Source organism: Streptopelia decaocto, assembly GCF_964273445.1.
Source record: "Streptopelia decaocto genome assembly, chromosome: 3".
Classification (NCBI taxonomy): domain Eukaryota; kingdom Metazoa; phylum Chordata; class Aves; order Columbiformes; family Columbidae; genus Streptopelia; species Streptopelia decaocto.
In genome coordinates, this window is record NC_138656.1 from 96,729,370 (window position 1) to 96,747,003 (window position 17,634).

The 17,634-nt window shown below is 39.2% G+C and overlaps 1 long non-coding RNA gene across 4 annotated transcripts in view; it reads right to left on the reverse strand.

Moving 5' to 3' along the window:
- LOC309438519 overlaps positions 1–17,634 on the reverse strand; it is an 83,839-nt gene that overhangs the window by 33,519 nt on the left and 32,686 nt on the right. For all 4 annotated transcript variants that reach the window (XR_014183810.1, XR_014183811.1, XR_014183812.1 and 1 more), the window contains exon 4: positions 3,934–4,020. This is a non-coding gene — a long non-coding RNA (uncharacterized lncRNA). The remainder of the gene's footprint in view (positions 1–3,933; positions 4,021–17,634) is intronic.

Below are 17,634 nucleotides of genomic sequence, written 5' to 3' on the forward strand. Positions count from 1 at the left end.
GCTTTGGGGACTTTCTGTTTGGGACTTAGAAATGGGTATTAAGCAATTATGTCTGAGCTTAAACTAGGCTGAATAAGCTCTCTTGTGTGCAACTTTAAGAATTATTATGTTTGAGAGTTATTTGAATATGTGGTGGCTGGGTAACAAGAATAATCTGAGAGAAACTCATGCTCTTACATAAGTACAGACATAACTTTTTAAGTCATTCTGTTGGATAAAGGTAGTTTTACTGAGTCAGGTCATTAATACTTCATACTGAAAATCTAGTGAGTTGTCTTGCAGATAATCAAGACTCATGACAGCTGAAACAACAACATATGTTCCTTCTGGTGGTGTGACAAAGAATTTGGACAAAAGGGCTGTGGCACTACCAGCTTAACTGTCATAGTAAAGTCAAGACTCTTTGGAAAATGTTTCTGTGGGAAACCAAGTCCCTGCACTTTTAGATTCAGATGAAGGAGTTAGACATGTCTTTGAGGTGGGTACTCTAGTTCAGTTGTCTCCAAAGTAGGATGTGCGCACTCCTCAGGGGTACTCAAGACAATCTATTGGGGTGCTGAGAGAAAATATTTTTGTACCACTAATAAATAAAATAAAAACCATTTAAAAATAGTGTTTATCTCATCCTTTTTAATTTCTATTTTTGTGTATGTTTTATAATATATGTAGTATATTAGCACAGGAGTGAATGTATATAATTTATAAATAAAGAAACATATATTAAGTATGTATGTTCAGAATTTTTTTGCTGATAAGGGTGTGCAATCAAAACAGTTCGGAGATCACTGGTCTAGTATACGTGTAACAGCCCTTCTTTCTCTCTGAGCTAATTAATAGTGAATTGCAGATATAAGAAGAGTACCACTCACAGAAAAAAAGTATCATGAGGAAGAAGTGCTCCTAAGAATCTGGTACATAGAAGGATCTTCTGCAATTGCAAGTGTTTTTGTTGCCTGCATTTCTTTCTGTATTTCTAGCATGTCCATATCAGATATCAGAAGCCTTTCCCAGTAAGTGTCATTCATGTGAATCCCACAAAAGCCTTTGATAAATGGGCTCTCCCAAATAATGTTTCACTGAAAAAGTTCAACAAGATTTTGCCTGAAGTTCTCTGATTTATTTTATTTTAAAGTATTTATTTACTTAGAAGTCATTACAATGCATTGCATTACATAAAAATGATAGGCGCTGCACTGGTGAATATAAATAATATCTGTGAGGCAGAAGAATACATTTATCATTCTCATGTACATGTGAGCTTATTCTTACACTCTCTAAGCTTTGTGGAAGAATATGACTGGATGACTTCTAAAATTAATGATAGTTGCTGTGCAAACCACAGTTTAAAGGATTATATCCATACACAAATATATAGAGGCTTTGTTTTCTCTATTCATTTTTTCTCCTGAATGTCTAAAAATAAAAATTTTATGCGTTGAATGGTTGATGCTTCATTTTATGTGATATTAATACATTCAGAAAATACAGAAATGTAATTAATTGTCAGCAGCACTGCTAGTCTATGGCATGATGAATATATCTGTCATTTTTACAAGAGTGATGTACATGCAGGAATCTTTGTCTCGTGTTTAGAAATATTTTATGCTGATTTGCTTTTGCTGTTACTTGTATACTAGGCTCATGAAATAGACTTTTGCCCATACAAGCACGTTGGCTTTGAATATGGGCATGAAAAATCTCATCTTTTATAGGAGCAGAAAAGACCATAGCTGACTTTTTGTCATTTAAAGAGAACGTAAATTTACACCAGCATGAAAACTCCTTCTGTTTTTACGGACAATATGGCCATAGTGTTTTAGTTCATATCAGGAGTGAACTTGTGAAGTGAATCTCCTGACACCCCCCAACTGCTTTCTTCAGTTCACACTTTGGAATGGCCTCAGGATACATGAATTGTATTTTAGATGAAATAAAAACTGGAAGATGAGTTCCAGCTGTGAATGATAATTTGGGCAATCAGACTAGATTAAGGCAAGTCCAATATAAAAAGGAGGTGAATATCCAGTCCCTACCACTATTTCACTCTACAGATCTTCTCCTGTTTGTCTTAAAGACTTGCTAGCCTCGACATAGTTTTGATATCTCCTTTGGAAGGGAATTGGCTTCCAATGCTGTTGTGCCAATATAGCTGTGATGGTACAGAGTCTGTAAAACAGAGCAGCCTTCAGCAAGAAAAAAAGATATCCGAAAACATGATCTGGAGGCATTCCTGCTGTAAACAGCACATTACGGGTCAAGCAGTGAGCCACCTAACAGGGTCTTCAGTAATATCATCAGCCATATAAGAACAGATCTTCTGTTTGCTCTTTTCTTATTGAAACAATGGTTAAAGACCTCTGGGAAAGCTTGGATCATATTTGTAGTAAATACAGAGAAGCTGATGGACATGACATGGTTAAGTGAACATAGGCTGTTCCTCACTGCTTGGTGGCCACGTAGTGGCAGTTCCAGCCAATTCTGAAAGCAGTCTGACTTATGATAAGATGGATCCTGCTCAAGTAGTCTAATAAATAAGATATTTATCAGAATGTTTCATAGGGTTCCAGTTCATTATATTTTATTTTCCCTCTGTTATAAGGAATATTAGCTTTCTGAAGGGGTCATTTTGAAAGTGCTCTTTGTAGTAGCACTAGGACAATATAGATTGCCTTCAGTGACTTTCCTTGCTTTGTGTGCTTGGTTTAGAAAAAAAGCACATTTCTTAGTCTCACATCTGATTTGTAGCATTCCAGATAGCGGCAGGATCTGTGTGTAGTACGTACTAATAAATGCTAGAAGCAGTTCCTTTAAGCAGGCCATTTTTAGAGTTGCTTATATTATGGATTGAACAGTTACAGCAACATAAGACCTGACAATAGCAAGCCTTTTCTCCTGCTGTCATTTGGACCTTTAGAGGAATATATCACTATTAATTGTATTGCATAAAGTGTATGCATAATATTTGAGGAGATGAGAGTGATGAAGACCAACATGGATTTTGTCTTTTGGCTTTTCCTGTTGCCTAATGTTTCACAGATCATCCAAGTTTTTTATGCTTCCAGGGACTGAGAAAAACTAATAAGTGCCTGTAAATTATGTCTTAGTTTTTTTAGATTTTTTTTTTTTTTCTTCCCGAAAAAGTGATTTGATTATTTGGAAGGAGCGTATCAGTGAAAAGATCATTTTCCTGTTCTTTATGATTAACTTTTATTGCTAGCATATCAAAGTGATTTCTTGGTACTGGGTAATGGCTATCATCGCCAGGGCACACATGATCCCTATTCTGCTCTAATTTAAACGTATAGAACCTTAACTTGTGGTCTGGTAGTCCACTTCAAAGTGCAAGTAACTTTGCATGGTTAACTAAACAGTGTGTTAGTCAAATGTAATAGTCAAACACACACATAAACAAGTAAATACACTGTGTGTACAAGGAAAATAACCCTGTCTGCAGATCCTTTATTCTTCCCTTGGTTAGATGTTGCACACCGCGGATAGATGCGATGGCATCCATTCCATCACTGCCTCTCTCACTAATTTTGCAGAGCATCAGGAAAGAGTCAGGAGCACAAGTGTTTTGGTTTCTAGTGCTTTTAATTATTTTTAAAGAGTAAATTTTCTATTTATTTTTAAAAATAATAATAATAAAAAAGCTTGAAAAAAACACCTTCCATCAAACACCAATGATTGATGGAAACAGTTTCTGAACCTCTCTGAGTATTTTATGTCATGGTCAGACTTTTCTATAAGGAAATACATACAATAAAAAAATAAAATCGCACTTCCTTCAGACCTGCTTTGTAAAACTACCTGGGCCAAGCTATTGAACTTACACTAAAGGTCATGCAGTTTTATGTCAGTATTGTAAGTCCAATGGTAGGGGCAGGGGCTCTGTTTTACAAATCAGTCTTATCTCTGCCTGCAGACTCCTACCTGGAACAGCCTAATAAGTATATAAAGGGCTAATAGTCCACTGCTGGTGATGTTCCAGAGCAGATCCGATTTTCTTTCTCACAGGAACTAGGAGAGAAGGAAAGAGAACAACTTGAGACTCCGTGTTTATGCTCTTCTGCACACTCCCTCAAGTGCTTAGGGCTTCAGTGCCTGTGCTGTGCATCTCTGAATAGTTATTAATAGCAAAAATAATACCGTGGTAAGCTCCAGAAAATCTGAAAATGTTTTACTTTAGATGTTTTCTCTCACCCTGTCTTATATCAAAAGAATGCTTATTTTAGCAGCCACTTTTAACTTCAACTTTTAAACTTTTGGAGTGAAATCGAGAGTTATCCTAGGTACAAAACTCATGTTAGCTTTTATTTGAAACTTGCTGCACCATCTATTTTTTTTGGTCTGTTTTTTCCCCAAAGTAGAAATAGAGCTGTTAATAATGCTTCACACCACTGTCACTTCCTGAAGGATAGTAGTTTTTCATTATAAGCCTACCTTCCATGTCTTATCCTAAGAAATCCTTAGAAATTGTTCTTTCTGCTTCAAAATTTGCATGCAAGGTCTGTGGCCAGAGGTTAGCTTTGGACCAAATTTGATAACATTTAAGTCAGTTTTCTAATTTAGTTTTTAATAAAAACTGAAAGCGAAAGATGACATAATGATGGATGCCTGTACTACAGTGTGTCAGGGCTTTTCAGCTGCCTGTCTTTCTGCCAACAATTGGACATGCTGTGATCATAAGTGCCAAGGAGCTAAAACAAAATGACATTTCTGTTTCTTAGTGCTGGCAAAAGTGAAGTCTGGATGCTCAGAGAACACTGATGACCACTGCCTCCCTCAACATCTGACTTATTCCAGTAACTAACTTCTGATACATTTCAAAAGTTTTGAAAATGAAGCAAAATGAAGCCCCGTAAACTTACACAGATAAAAAATAATCCTACTTTCCTACTACAGGCTATAGAAAGAAAACGTGGTATTGTTATGCACCAGAAGGTGCTGAATTCCAGGTGTGGTCTCACCAGGGCAGAATAAAGAGGAAGGAGAACCTCTCTGGACCTTCTAACCACTCCCCTTCTAATACACCCTAGGATGCCATTGGCTCTCTTGGCCATAGCAAGGGCACAATGGCATCCTAGGGTGTATTAGAAGAGCGGTGGTTAGTAGGTCCAGAGAGGTTCTCCTTCCTCTCTATTCTGCCCTGGTGAGACCACACCTGGAATATTGTGTCCAGTTCTGGGCTCCTCAGTTCAAGAAGGACAGGGAACTGCTGGAGAGAGTTCAGTGTAGGGCAACCAAGATGATTAAGGGAGTGGAGCATCTCCCTTATGAGGAAAGGCTGAGGGAGCTGAGTCTCTTTAGTTTGGAGAAGAGGAGACTGAGGGGTGACCTTATTAATGTTGATAAATATACAAAGGGTGAGTGTCACAAGGACGGAGCCAGGCTCTTCTCGGTGACAAACAATGGTAGGACAAGGGGTAATGGATTTAAACTGGAACATAAGAGGTTCCACTTAAACTTGAGAAGAAACTTCTCAGTGAGGGTAATGGAGCACTGGAACAGGCTGCCCAGAGAGGTGTGGAGTCTCCTACTCTGCAGATGTTCAAAACCCGCCTGGACACGTTCCTGTGTAGCCTCATCTAGGTGTTCCTGCTCCGGCAGGGGGATTGGACTAGATGATCTTTCGAGGTCCCTTCCAATCCCTAGCATTGTATAATTCTATGATTCTATTTCTTATGTTCTCAGAAAGAAAGGCACTCAGAATCTGTAAAGCATCACTTAAAGTCACGTCTTTTGGTGTTGACACTATAAAGGAAAGGAGGATACCATATGCCTCTTCGGATGCTGGGAACTCCTGTTTGCACAACATCAAACAGGTCTCCAACCAGGGCACAGCACACCGCCCGGATCCCATCCATGCAAAGGTTACTCCTTTTTGGTCATTTGAGATCTTATAGGTCTCTCTTAAAATAAACCAGTTTTATTAATATTTTTTTGTGTCAGAAAAAATAAAAAAAGAGTGTGTTCACATGAAAACTTCTTGCTGCACTTTTTAAAGGCAGGGTCGCACAGGGGGTGTAAGCGCTGGTACAGTGTGGGAGCTGCCCACAGGCTTCTCTGTTACAATGAGGTGATCCTGTGTCCAGGGTGTCTGCTGCCCAACGCACCCCTGGGCCAGGCTCTGCGTGTACCAGAGCACAGCACGGGCCTGTGCCCACTCAGGTCACCTCCAGTTTGCATCACTAATTCCTTGAGGTACAGTGGTCTCCTGAGCAGGATCACCACAGGGATGCACTTGTAACCTCAGCCACCAAGGGCTCCAAGAGGCTGGTTAGTAACTCTGAATTTGTGCTGTACTTTGTAACTAGGACATATAAATAAGTCTTAAAATTACCTCTTTTGTTGTCTTGTAATCAGGCTTTTTTCCCACTAACTTCTTTAAAAGCTTTCAGGTGTATTCTGCCCTAATTTTCTCTGTCATGCATTTTGTCTTCCTCTTTTGCATTCATCTAAACAGAACTAAACTTCTGCTGTGCTTGCCTGATACGTGCTTGCAGTACTATGCCTATGTCAAGACATGGGTTCAAAACAACAAAGCCTTTTTATGCTTACACAGGAAGTGTGTTCTGCATGGTCTGATTACAGCTATACAGGTTCTTTCCCATTTTAATTTGTCTTGTTTATATCTTCTAGGTTTGGAAGACATAGGGTCTTCTGTTTTGAGTGAATGCTACTATGATGATTTACAGATCATTTTTGTATGATACTTTTATGTTTTATGTTTACATTGAGCTTAATTTCAGTCCTCTACATGTGTCTCCTTGGAAGGCTAAATTTGAGTTCTACCACAAATGAACTAAGTGAAGTGGAGAGTCAGAATTAGGAGTGGTTATCTAAAACCTAACTAGAGTTTTGCTGTGTGTCTTGGAGTGTGCTTTCATTGCACATCCAGGTGCAGGTGAAATTCTAATTGTAACTGCTCAGCAGTGGTAATCTGTGATTGAGGAATGAACTGACATGGATGGCAAGAAGACCCAGCTGCAAGAATGGCTTAAACCATCTGGAAGCAGGAAAACCAGAGACAGAACGGACTCCTTGCAAAGGAGTGATATTTCCCTTGGTGATAAGAAACAGCCTCAGCATTGTCTTGTAGCCATCCTGGAATAAGAATGCTCAGATGCCCAAGCTTAGGGTCCACCTTTGGGCAGCAGAGCTGGGCTGTGGGATGGACCCACAGTGGGCTGAGGTGTCTTGGAATTGGTGCTGGTGCAAGTGTATGTCAGGAATCTGCTTGTGATGCATCCTTGTGGACTCCATGTAGAACCACATATTGTGGTAGAACTCTGCCCATTGCATTGTTCATTATGTTTTTCTTTTATATTTAAGCATAAAGGTGTTTAATTTGCCCTGAGTGGTACCATAGGAATTTCCCAACACAAGCAATTCCCATATGGAAGTGGGTTGTGCTCAGAGTTTCAGCTAGCTCAGATCACTCCTCAGGTATGATACAGGTTCTTGCTGTTGGACTACATTTTGTAACATTTAGCAATGCCAAGCCAAGTGCAATTGTGTCTAGACAAACAAAATGGAAATGATGACTGTCTCCTGAAGGTTGGGGTCACTTGTGATGTCACAGCATGAGAATTACACTGGACCTATCCTCAACAATTGATGTTTTCCTTCTCTAAAAAAATCAACAATAATTTTGCCAGTTTTTATGTGATGTTCACAATGACAGATACTCATGTGTTATGACTCAGAGCCTGTGTGAACAGTCCCCTATGACTCTGCATTATCTCGCCTCTCCCACATCACACTATGATGACATCTACGCTTGCTTTGGAATTTATGTTGGGAATTTCTGGATCTGAATCACAGCAACACATAGAATGGAAAACTTTTACAAATTTGTCTACTATGCATTGCTGGATGACTAGCTTTTTTTCAGTGGCTCCATTACTGTTTTTTCGCTCCAGAAGTTCCTCAAAGAGTTTGTGTGATATGGCCAAAGTAAGGACTCATTAGATGGTCTGCTTAATTGTTGTCCTAGAATGGCATTAGAATTATGTATCAAAGTTGTGGTTCTTGGACTATTCCCTTCCAAACACATGCTAATATGTGAATGCAGTGGTCTTAAAAGCTTTGTTTGGGGCCACAGCTGCGCAGAATTAGGAGCATCTGGGGGTCTGCAAAGATAAAAAGAACTGGGAAAAGAGTCAGCTGTGGGGGAAAAGGAGGCAAAAGTTTACACAGGACTGAAAAACAGGGAACAAGAACCTGTTGAGAATGTCAGTAAGGAACTCATGGCTGGGGTGCGCTGGGTAGTAGCAGCTCATATGTCTGTACATCTGGAACCCAAACAAAACTCAAACTGTGCTTGAGATTTAGAAATATTTTGGTGGATGAAAAGGTTTGGAGCGAGAAAGCAAGCCTGAATTGAGAAGGAACTTATTGTTTAGACACCAAGGTATTTGTGCCTGAGTATATTGCTGGAAACTGATATTCAGTGCTTGTGAACCCTCCTAAACTAAGCTTCGGGAGTAGTGATGACAATTAGTTTACAAAATAGATATTCAGAACTTGTTATATTTGCATGATTTTTTAATTCAGTGCATTTTATGAATTATTTTAGTAAAAATAGAAGATGATAAAATATGATAAAAAATCAAATCTCTGTTATGCTAGATCTTATGCTTGCAAAGGCAGCCCTGCTGCAATACTGTGTAAATCAGTGTGCAAGAAATAATTTTGTTTGAACAATCTCATTGAGTTTCTGTATGTAATGCAATATGCATTAGTTTTACACTGTTATATGTGAAATTGTTTTGAAAATTTAGATTTAGTTAAGTATTAGTGTTGATTAAAATCAGCTAAAGAAACAGTATATCTGACTCTCACATTGTGACATTATTTGGTAATTGCAGCACAGGTATGAACAAAAGTGACCATAACTGTTTCTTCTTCTGCAGGACTGGATTCTCTGTTATCTTTTCCTGAATGTGTAGTTTAAAATCTATTTTGGATTTTTCCTATAAAAATAAGTCCTACAGCACTTCACACAGGAGTGAGGCATTGTCAGTGTGGTGACTGCTTCAGAAGCATTCCAATTGAAAAGCACTCAGCTGGCATAGTTACAGGCATCAACGTTTCTTCAAGGAAGGGAGTAGTCCAAGGACAATAAAGTTAACCTCATTCACTATAAAATACCTTGGAAGCTGTAACTTCTACCCTGACAGGCACCAAGGAAAAAGTGACAAATGATTCCTTTGTTACAAACATCGATGTGGAGTTTGATTTCCAGAGACCAGCAGAGACAATGCTCAGATTCAGAGGAAGGTATTATATCTGAGCTATAGCCAATACTAGTCTCTAAGCTCTGTTTATATTTGATTGATCTCTGGTGTTTAACTGTCAGTAACAAATATCCCAAAGTATTACTTCTAAAGTTTGCTCCTAATAACATTTAAAATTTGAAACTCTTTCCTTGTATTTTAGTTGTTCGTGAGTGTCTATAGAACAGGTAGCCATGTCCATATCAAACATGAGTAGAAAAGGTAAAATATTGCTTCTACTGCAGTCAATGAAGAATTTTCCAGTGACTCACATAGGGAGAGTATTTCACACTTAAACTGTGTAAAGTCCTCTTCTTCAGTGTTTAAGTGTGATGAATATCTGTTTAGTTATCCTGAGACAGCTACACTTGGCAAATTTCCTGTTTACTTCTTCTGGTCAACCAGGACCCTTCTCTTGTTCCTCTAAACTTAAGACTTGTCTTTACTGCAAGCTTGAATTACCTGGAGTTGCCTAAGAGTAAGACAACTCTTCTCTCCTTGTCTGTCTCCTGTGCAAGTGGTACTCAGGCAGCAATGAGATTCTGCTTTAGTGGCCCAGGGTCTCCATGCCTTTACTCTAGCAACAACGGCACCTGAATTTCACTCACATTCTCTAATAATAGATCACTCATCTGACGTGAAATGTCATGAAGAAGGCTTTGATTTATGGGAGTTGGTGGAGTGAGGTTACACTTGAAATTATTCCTTGGATTGAAGGTGAAGTATCTACAAGGCTTGAAATGTATGCAGTTACAGTTACTGTAAATAAAATTATCTTTCAACAACTATAAACAAAGTAAAAACATTGCTAATCCTGAGTCTGAAAGAGTGAAGAAGTAGAGTTGAATATCATAATCTATTTGTAGCTCTCTATTCTGGCATCACGCAAGTCCCAGTGCCATAATGGAAATACTGAGAATTTCAGCACAGAAATGATGGAAATATGCTTTGAAACACATTCAGACTCAAATGTTTGAAAATGTTAGTGCCTCATTTGGAAATTCCTTGAGAGAAAAACATGTGGTGTGTCTATGAACAATCATTTTTCAGGTTCACAGAAAATTTTGGTATCAAAATCTTGCTGGATATTTAACAGTTGTCCATAAGTATTTATGATCTCATGGCACTAATGTGATCCCCATTCCACTGTCAGACCTTCAGGGACCTAGGAAGTCCAGGACAATAAATGCTGTCAGAACTATTTGATCAATTCCTTTCAATCACACAGATAAAAAAATCCCAGATTAAGACAAGGTTATAACCTATATAGACTTGGAGGAAGAAGCACACTTAGATATATTTCTAAGTATATTTATTGCTGCATAGAACGTGTGAAGGGTATGCTCCCTTTATATCTCAGCTAAGCTCTCAAAATAGCAGCTATGTTGACTTACATAATACACAAATCTTCTGCTGGGCAGGTGGGTTTGCTGAATGTAATCCAGAAATGAAACACAGAAGTGGTGCAGATGCAATTCAAGACAAATTTCTTTTAAAATTTGAGCAAATAGTGATAGAAATTTTTCAAAATATTTAGTAGATTCTAGCCTCCTCTTGAAGTTTACAAATACTTAAAATCATGAATAGTCAGAAAAGTTGCTAATGTTGTGAGGTTTTGTTTTGTCTAGTAACCTAGGAGAGATTTCTTTTTCCCTTGATGCACGTACTATACTGGATTCAGCCTCAGTTATTGTTAAACAAGCAGAAAATGTACAGCTTAGTTATAATATCCCAGTTGTACCTGTTAATTCATAAACATCTGCCAAGAAATATACATTTTCAGACAAAAATTACACAGTTACTTGATATCCTGGTATTGAATTTCAATGTGACTGAACTAATGGCATAAATGTATGGAAAGCATGTGAAATGACACTGTTACATCTTCAAAATGTGACTCATGTTCTGTTTCAGTATGAAGTAAATAGTGCTTTTTAACCTTTGTTTATGGCTTGAGTGACCAAGTGTAAGGCACTGCCAGGAACATACCAGTGGACCATCCTGTAAGCACAGACACACAGAGCTCTTCCCAAAGAATTCCAGTTACAGATGCAAAACTCCCCTTTGACTGAAAAGGATTTTCACTGTATGCATATGCAGCCCAAAGCAAAAACTATTGGCAGAGTAAAATAGGCAGGTAAACTGCAAAATACCTTTCTTTTCTGTAAATGGAGAAAGGATAATTTTGCTGGTTCCTGTATCTACAGGAGTTTTGGGCTATATCAGCATCCCGCCTTCCCCTGGGAAGCCGTGCACTTGCAGTGCATCCAGTGCCCTGGCACTGAAACCGATACATGGTGAACATGGGTATGGCTTGTGAGCACTAAACCCTCTTGTGATATATTCCTGGAAAGGTCACCTTGGTTTTAAGGCTTTCTTTCCAGTACCCCATAGGACGATAAGTTATATGATAAGGCTGCTAACTCCATGATGACATGGTCTCTCCTGGGTGAGCCATGTTAAACCAAGTCAGTTGGAAGCTCATAGGAATAATGCATTTGCCAGACTTGGAGACTATATTGAATGCCAGCAGAATTCTTCCAGTTTATCACTTAGAAACAGATGTACTGATGTTGATACTCTCAGATTTAATTTTTTACTGATGCATAATTTAAACTGTAGTTTTGCCTCAGGTCCAGTCAAGGTTAATTTGTATTTGCAAATCTTAATGAAAGAAACAAAGTGTGTCTGTCCATCTCTGAAATGCTCATGACATTTTTTTCTACTCAAGTCTAGCAGTAGAAATACTTATGAAACAGGATATCCTTGTAATAATGTTGCACATCACAGCTGTAAGTTATCTAAATAGGCATTATATCTATTACTGTTCTGTTACATTGTTCAATGCAACTGTTATATTCCATCAAAAATGGGAAAACATGTATATTATGAGTAGCAAGAAAACCAGCAGGTTGATAATTGCTCTGTGCTCACTAATGTGAATTACTAGCTGGCTCATCTATAATTGTAATTAACACCTCCTGCCTCAGCTATGCAATTAGCTGATGTTGCTACAATTTTTTGTTATATATTTAATCTTGTTTCTCTGGCCTGCTCTTCTATTAAATTTATAAGTAAACCTACAGACTATACATGGAGCTGCCATGGCAGTTACTCATTAGTCACAGAAATTGTAACTAAAGGCCCACGTACATAAGCTGGTTGCACCTCCGGGGAGTTCACAGTTGACACGCTCCATTCTGGTTTAGCAAATGTGCCTGCTGTGTATCCTTTCACTTTTGCTGTATCTGTTCTAGCTTAATTTGAATCCATGTTGCGAGCTTTCTATAATTCTTTCTGCGCCTACAGTCACTTTATGAATTTTTCTTCTAGGTACCACGTTTTGGGAAGTCCCAAACAGAGCAGATGAGAAATTCTGGAGCAAAACCGATTTCCACTAGAAAGCTTTTGGTGGGAGAGATCCAAAAAGCCCCAGTTAGGCTGGGTTAGGTACAACCTGCCTTCCCATCTGCCAGGCTCAGGAGCTACCCAGCTCTTTGACAGCCCCCAGAGTGGGTGGCCACCAAGTCTGGCTCCCTCCGCTTCCCACTCCTCAGCCCCAGGGCTCCAGGGGCACAGGGCTGCCCCACTCCCACAGCCTGACAGCTGCCTGGGAGCTCCCAGCTCCACAGGGACAGCAGGTGCCCAGCTTTGGCAGCCGCCTGGGCTCCAGGCCTGCTCGTCTCTCCCGCTCCGGTGTTGCACAGGCTTCCCTGCCAGATGGGCAGCAGGGAGGCAGGCTCCCCGTGGGGCCTATCCCCAGGCAATCTGGGAACCTGGGATCTCTGGGAGAACATTTTGTTTTTTGAAAGAAAATGTACATGGGAAAATTAAAAACGTGGAAAGCAGGAGAAAAGATTTTCGGCGTGTTGCCGGCTCTGTTTCACTTTCGGTGGGGACTCCCTGGGCGTGCGGGCAGAGTCTCTCTTTGCAAATTCTGATTCTGCTTTGCCCACAAATGCTCAGCATTCCGTGGACGGTGCCATCACAGCTTAGCTCCCTGTAGGGTTTCTCTCACTTCCAGCACAGAGAAGCCCTACAGCATTCCAGCTGCTTTATGCTTTGGAAAAATTAACCATACTTAATATTGTGCATAATATCTGGGAAGTTTTGGCTTGATGTGCCAAAAATGCAGACTCCTTTTAGGCCCTAAATTGCATTTCCATAAAGCAAGCAAAAGTATAAAAGATACTTCCTTGGGCTTGCCACCATGAAAAAGGTCCCGTGGGCACCCTTCTGGCATAGTCTGGCATTGTTTTGGACCAAGGAAATAAAGGAGAAGAGATGAAGTTCAGTTGTTTTCAGCTCAGAGATAAGAGGTTTTGACACTAGGTGGTACTATAGACAAAGGCCAATATTTACAATCTTTGATGGCTAGGGATTGGCAGCTTTAACCCTGGCATCTAATTTGGTGGCCTGATTATTGGCTTCCACAGCTCATATTATGCCTGAGATAAACATATTCTCTGAGACAAGTTTTTGGAGTGTTTTGCTATGTGACTCCTAGCTCCCTGCAAAATTTGTCTTTGTTATCAGTTAGGATTTTATCAGGTTATCCTTCAAAAATCTGTGAAACTATTTGACAGAGTTTAGGGGTAAATCTAACACCAGATATCACTTGCTAATGCAAAAAGACATGTATAATGTTTTGAGACTTCTGTGTTCAATTCTGAAAAGATATGTCTCATGAGCAACACTGGGAATATTTTGCTGCTTCAGCTGCCCTCTCAACAATTTTCGCTGTATAATACGTTTTATGGTTTGATTTAAAGCATGGGGATCCATTTATCAAGGGCATTTCTGAAGACATTCTCCTTTCATTTAACACCGACAACCATTCCCAGATGGATAGGCATGTTATTTCCTTGAATTTTCACTGCTGTTTCTCAGTTTCTGCCTTTTTTTCTTTCTGTTCCTTTGCAGCTATCTCAGCCTCAGTCACTGTTAAATCAAGGTGCTCTACTCGTTCTTGTAAGGTGCCGTGCTTGTTTATGAACACAGTCTTAAGTTTGTTACCTGACACTGTAGAAGCCATTAGACATGATTTTTTTCTAACAGGTAAAGTAGGATTGAAACTTCTTTGGATAGCGAAATGTTTTTGATGCCAGAAGCAGGGAATTCTAGCCTTGAAAAACCTATAATTAGTGGTGGTTTGATTTTTTTTTTTTTTTTTTTTAATTTCCCCTGTAGTATCCTGGGTTCTAACAATCAAGATCTTTACTGTTTATTACTGCAGAAGTTAAAATCAATCTGTATTAGCTACCCCTTCACAGGCACCACAATGAACTGCCTGCTGATTCAATGTGACTCAAAACACCCTTAAACTGTGTTTTATTAAAAATACTTTATGTTGAAGAGGACACTAAAGTGTTTACCACAATACAAGATGTCTATTTTTTTCTGAAAAGTAGATAAGCAACACTAAAACTACACTATCATGTGTACAAAATCAGTCATCAACAGTAGATTTAACGGTGAAAAGATTGATTTTTAAATAAATAAACATATTGGCAAGCAACTGAAGAGCAGATAGCACACTTTTGGGTACTGTATAATTAATGGTGACAAGAGAACTGCTTTGTTCAAATAATTTCAAAAAATAAGAGAGAGCAATAAAAATTATTCTGTGTTCTTCCCCAAACGAGTAAGCTTTTCCTATTTAGCTTTGCTTACTTGCATATACACAAGTATATACACTTATTTAAATATTATCTTGTACCAACATAAACTGGAAACATATGCATTTGGATATTTTTAATTGTATTACATAAATACTATCAACCATACATACAAAAAAAGGATAAATAGAGGTGGACGTATTGAAAATATTATTTCGGTACGCAACTATGTGCTCCACCATGAATCGTTTATACTAGAGAATGGGAATCCTCAACAGTATCTCTAAATTAATTATGTGGTGAATTCCAAGCATACGTAGCAGACCCAGATATCACTGGTTGCAGGCTGGGATTCTTAAGTGATGAGATTCATCCATTTGGCTTCATTTGGCTCATCATCTTCAGCTGAGACCTAAGTTCACAAATACTTAGCAATAAATTGTAACTTTACAACTTTTCTAGGATGCTATGTACTGTGTGAAGAGAAGCTCTTGTGGCAGCTGGTGGAAGCATTATCCAAAATCAAATGCAATGTCCCCGAAGGAAAGAACAGAGCAGTGACAGCTGCCACAACCCTTCACAGCCAGCACCATACTCTGCAGGCTGACAAGGTAGGGCAGGTGGAACCATAGCTTCACTCCTCTGCTTGGGGTGTCTGAGCATTTCTGCTGGTTTTGAGTGCTCTGGGTTTTATTTGCTGAGAGCATAGACTGTGTTCATTTTTGTCTGGATGCTAAGATTTGCGGGACAGAAACAAACCACATGTAACCATGTAGGACAACACTTAGATATGCTCCTAAAATAGCTGTTGAGTTCAACCTGATTGTAGCTTGATTACTTCTACTGAATAAATTGTTGATGTCTGCTTTTATATGTATTGCATTCGCTTTAAATTTTCCTTTTATTTAAAATGAGATGCAATGTCTCCTAGAATACATGTGGCAATAAAAAGTAGTATTTAGAGAAAGAGTCAAGAGAGAGATCTTACTAAAACAATTTGACTTAAGCAGCAGACTATAAATAAAATCAATATTTCAAGAGGACAGTGGTCTAATTGCATTTTAATTGCATAACAAAATGCCTAACCCAAATTAATCCAAAACTGTCATGCTAAACTCTGCTTTTGTAAAGAGAAAAAACATTGCAAACTCATAACTTCAGCTGACTTCTCTGTGTACTTCAGGAACAGAACAGGTTCTCCCCAAGGTCACAGCTGCAGAAGGAGCCCCACCAGGCAACACCAGTGCTCTGGGTGCTTCAGAGTGGGGCACATCAGGTAATCAGAGACAATCAGACTGTCACCCAAACCGTTTCTCTGAGGCTTGGCACATGTACAATATGGATTTTTCGTGCATCCTAACAAAGACTTTGTAAAATATTCTGAGTAATAATGACCTTGCTGGAGACAATACTGCTGGAGTTACCAATACTTGGATTGTGATTATTCCTTTTCCTGTGTTTGAGAGATGTTGGGAGGAGACTCTGCTGCCAGGAGCATAAGCGGAGGAGGCAGTTCTTGAGAAAGTTTCTGGGCAAAACTTGGTCCATCTGCCAAGCAGACCCTTAGAGAGTGCATCTTGGAGATACTTTGTGTTTCCCTATGTGTTGGCTACTGTGCTGATGGTGGGCTCCTCCTTTTCCCCTCTGATTGCTCTGCAAAGGGTTGAAGTGGGGAGTTACGGAAGACAAGGGACTCAGAGCTGGGGCCATCACCGAATGCCTTACCAGGCGCTTCAAACATGGCAGTGGTGTACTTTGGGTTAGTTTCGTCTCCTGCCAAATGATTTCATATGCTTACTCTTTTTGGGGCAATGAGCCCTATCTGCTAAATGCCCAGATCTAGTATTACCTGTGAAAAAGTACTGGAGGTGTATTTTTGTTCAAAGAAATCTGAATTTTTTAACAGTAGCATGCTATTTCCTTATGAAATAACTAGAATGCATTTGTATCACTTTTATAAGGAGCACAAACACAGTTGGATGGCTAAAGCAGGTTTCCTCTGCCATCTTCCAATGCCAACATTCTACTTTCCTTTAACACTGCAAAATTGTGATACCTCTTTGACAAATGGCACTGGCTTCTACAAATGGTCTGGGCTTATTACTAAGGGTCTTTCCGCCCCTGCCTAACTTATTGTTTCCTTGGCAGTTGTAAATATCTTGCAGAGGATGGCAGATATGCAAATTCATCAGTATATCCTTCAGATATTATGGACGCACATGCTGGAGCCAGGCATTATGGCACTGTACTCTGCAAAGTGAAAACTCTGAGCTCCAAAGGCACTTAGGGAGCTGACTCCATTGATTTCAAGCACTGAAATATCTTGGAGACGCTGAGTTTTAGGACACTAACTCTCATTGACTTTCAATTAGGATGTTCAGAGTTAAATCTTGCAAAATGCTGAGTATTCCTAAAATTCAGTGAGTAGCCACAGTTCTCCCTGAAAACAATTGGGTTTGAGGCTGTCCAACACCTTAGAAAACTGCTCAGCACTTTGCTGGGTCAAGCTTTTAAGAATGTTTCTGTCAGGTTGCTATAATCAGTTTGAAAATTCATGGCCACTTCTGGAAATGCTTGCAGATCCTGAGTGTGCAGCTTCAGTGTGCAATATTAAAAGCGATTCAGTAACAGAAAGATTTTATAATAGACAGCCAGATATAATCGTTTTATTATGAGGCTCTCCTAGCAGCTCACAGGCAGCTTTGTTGTTCTCCAACCATTTATTCACATTTAAA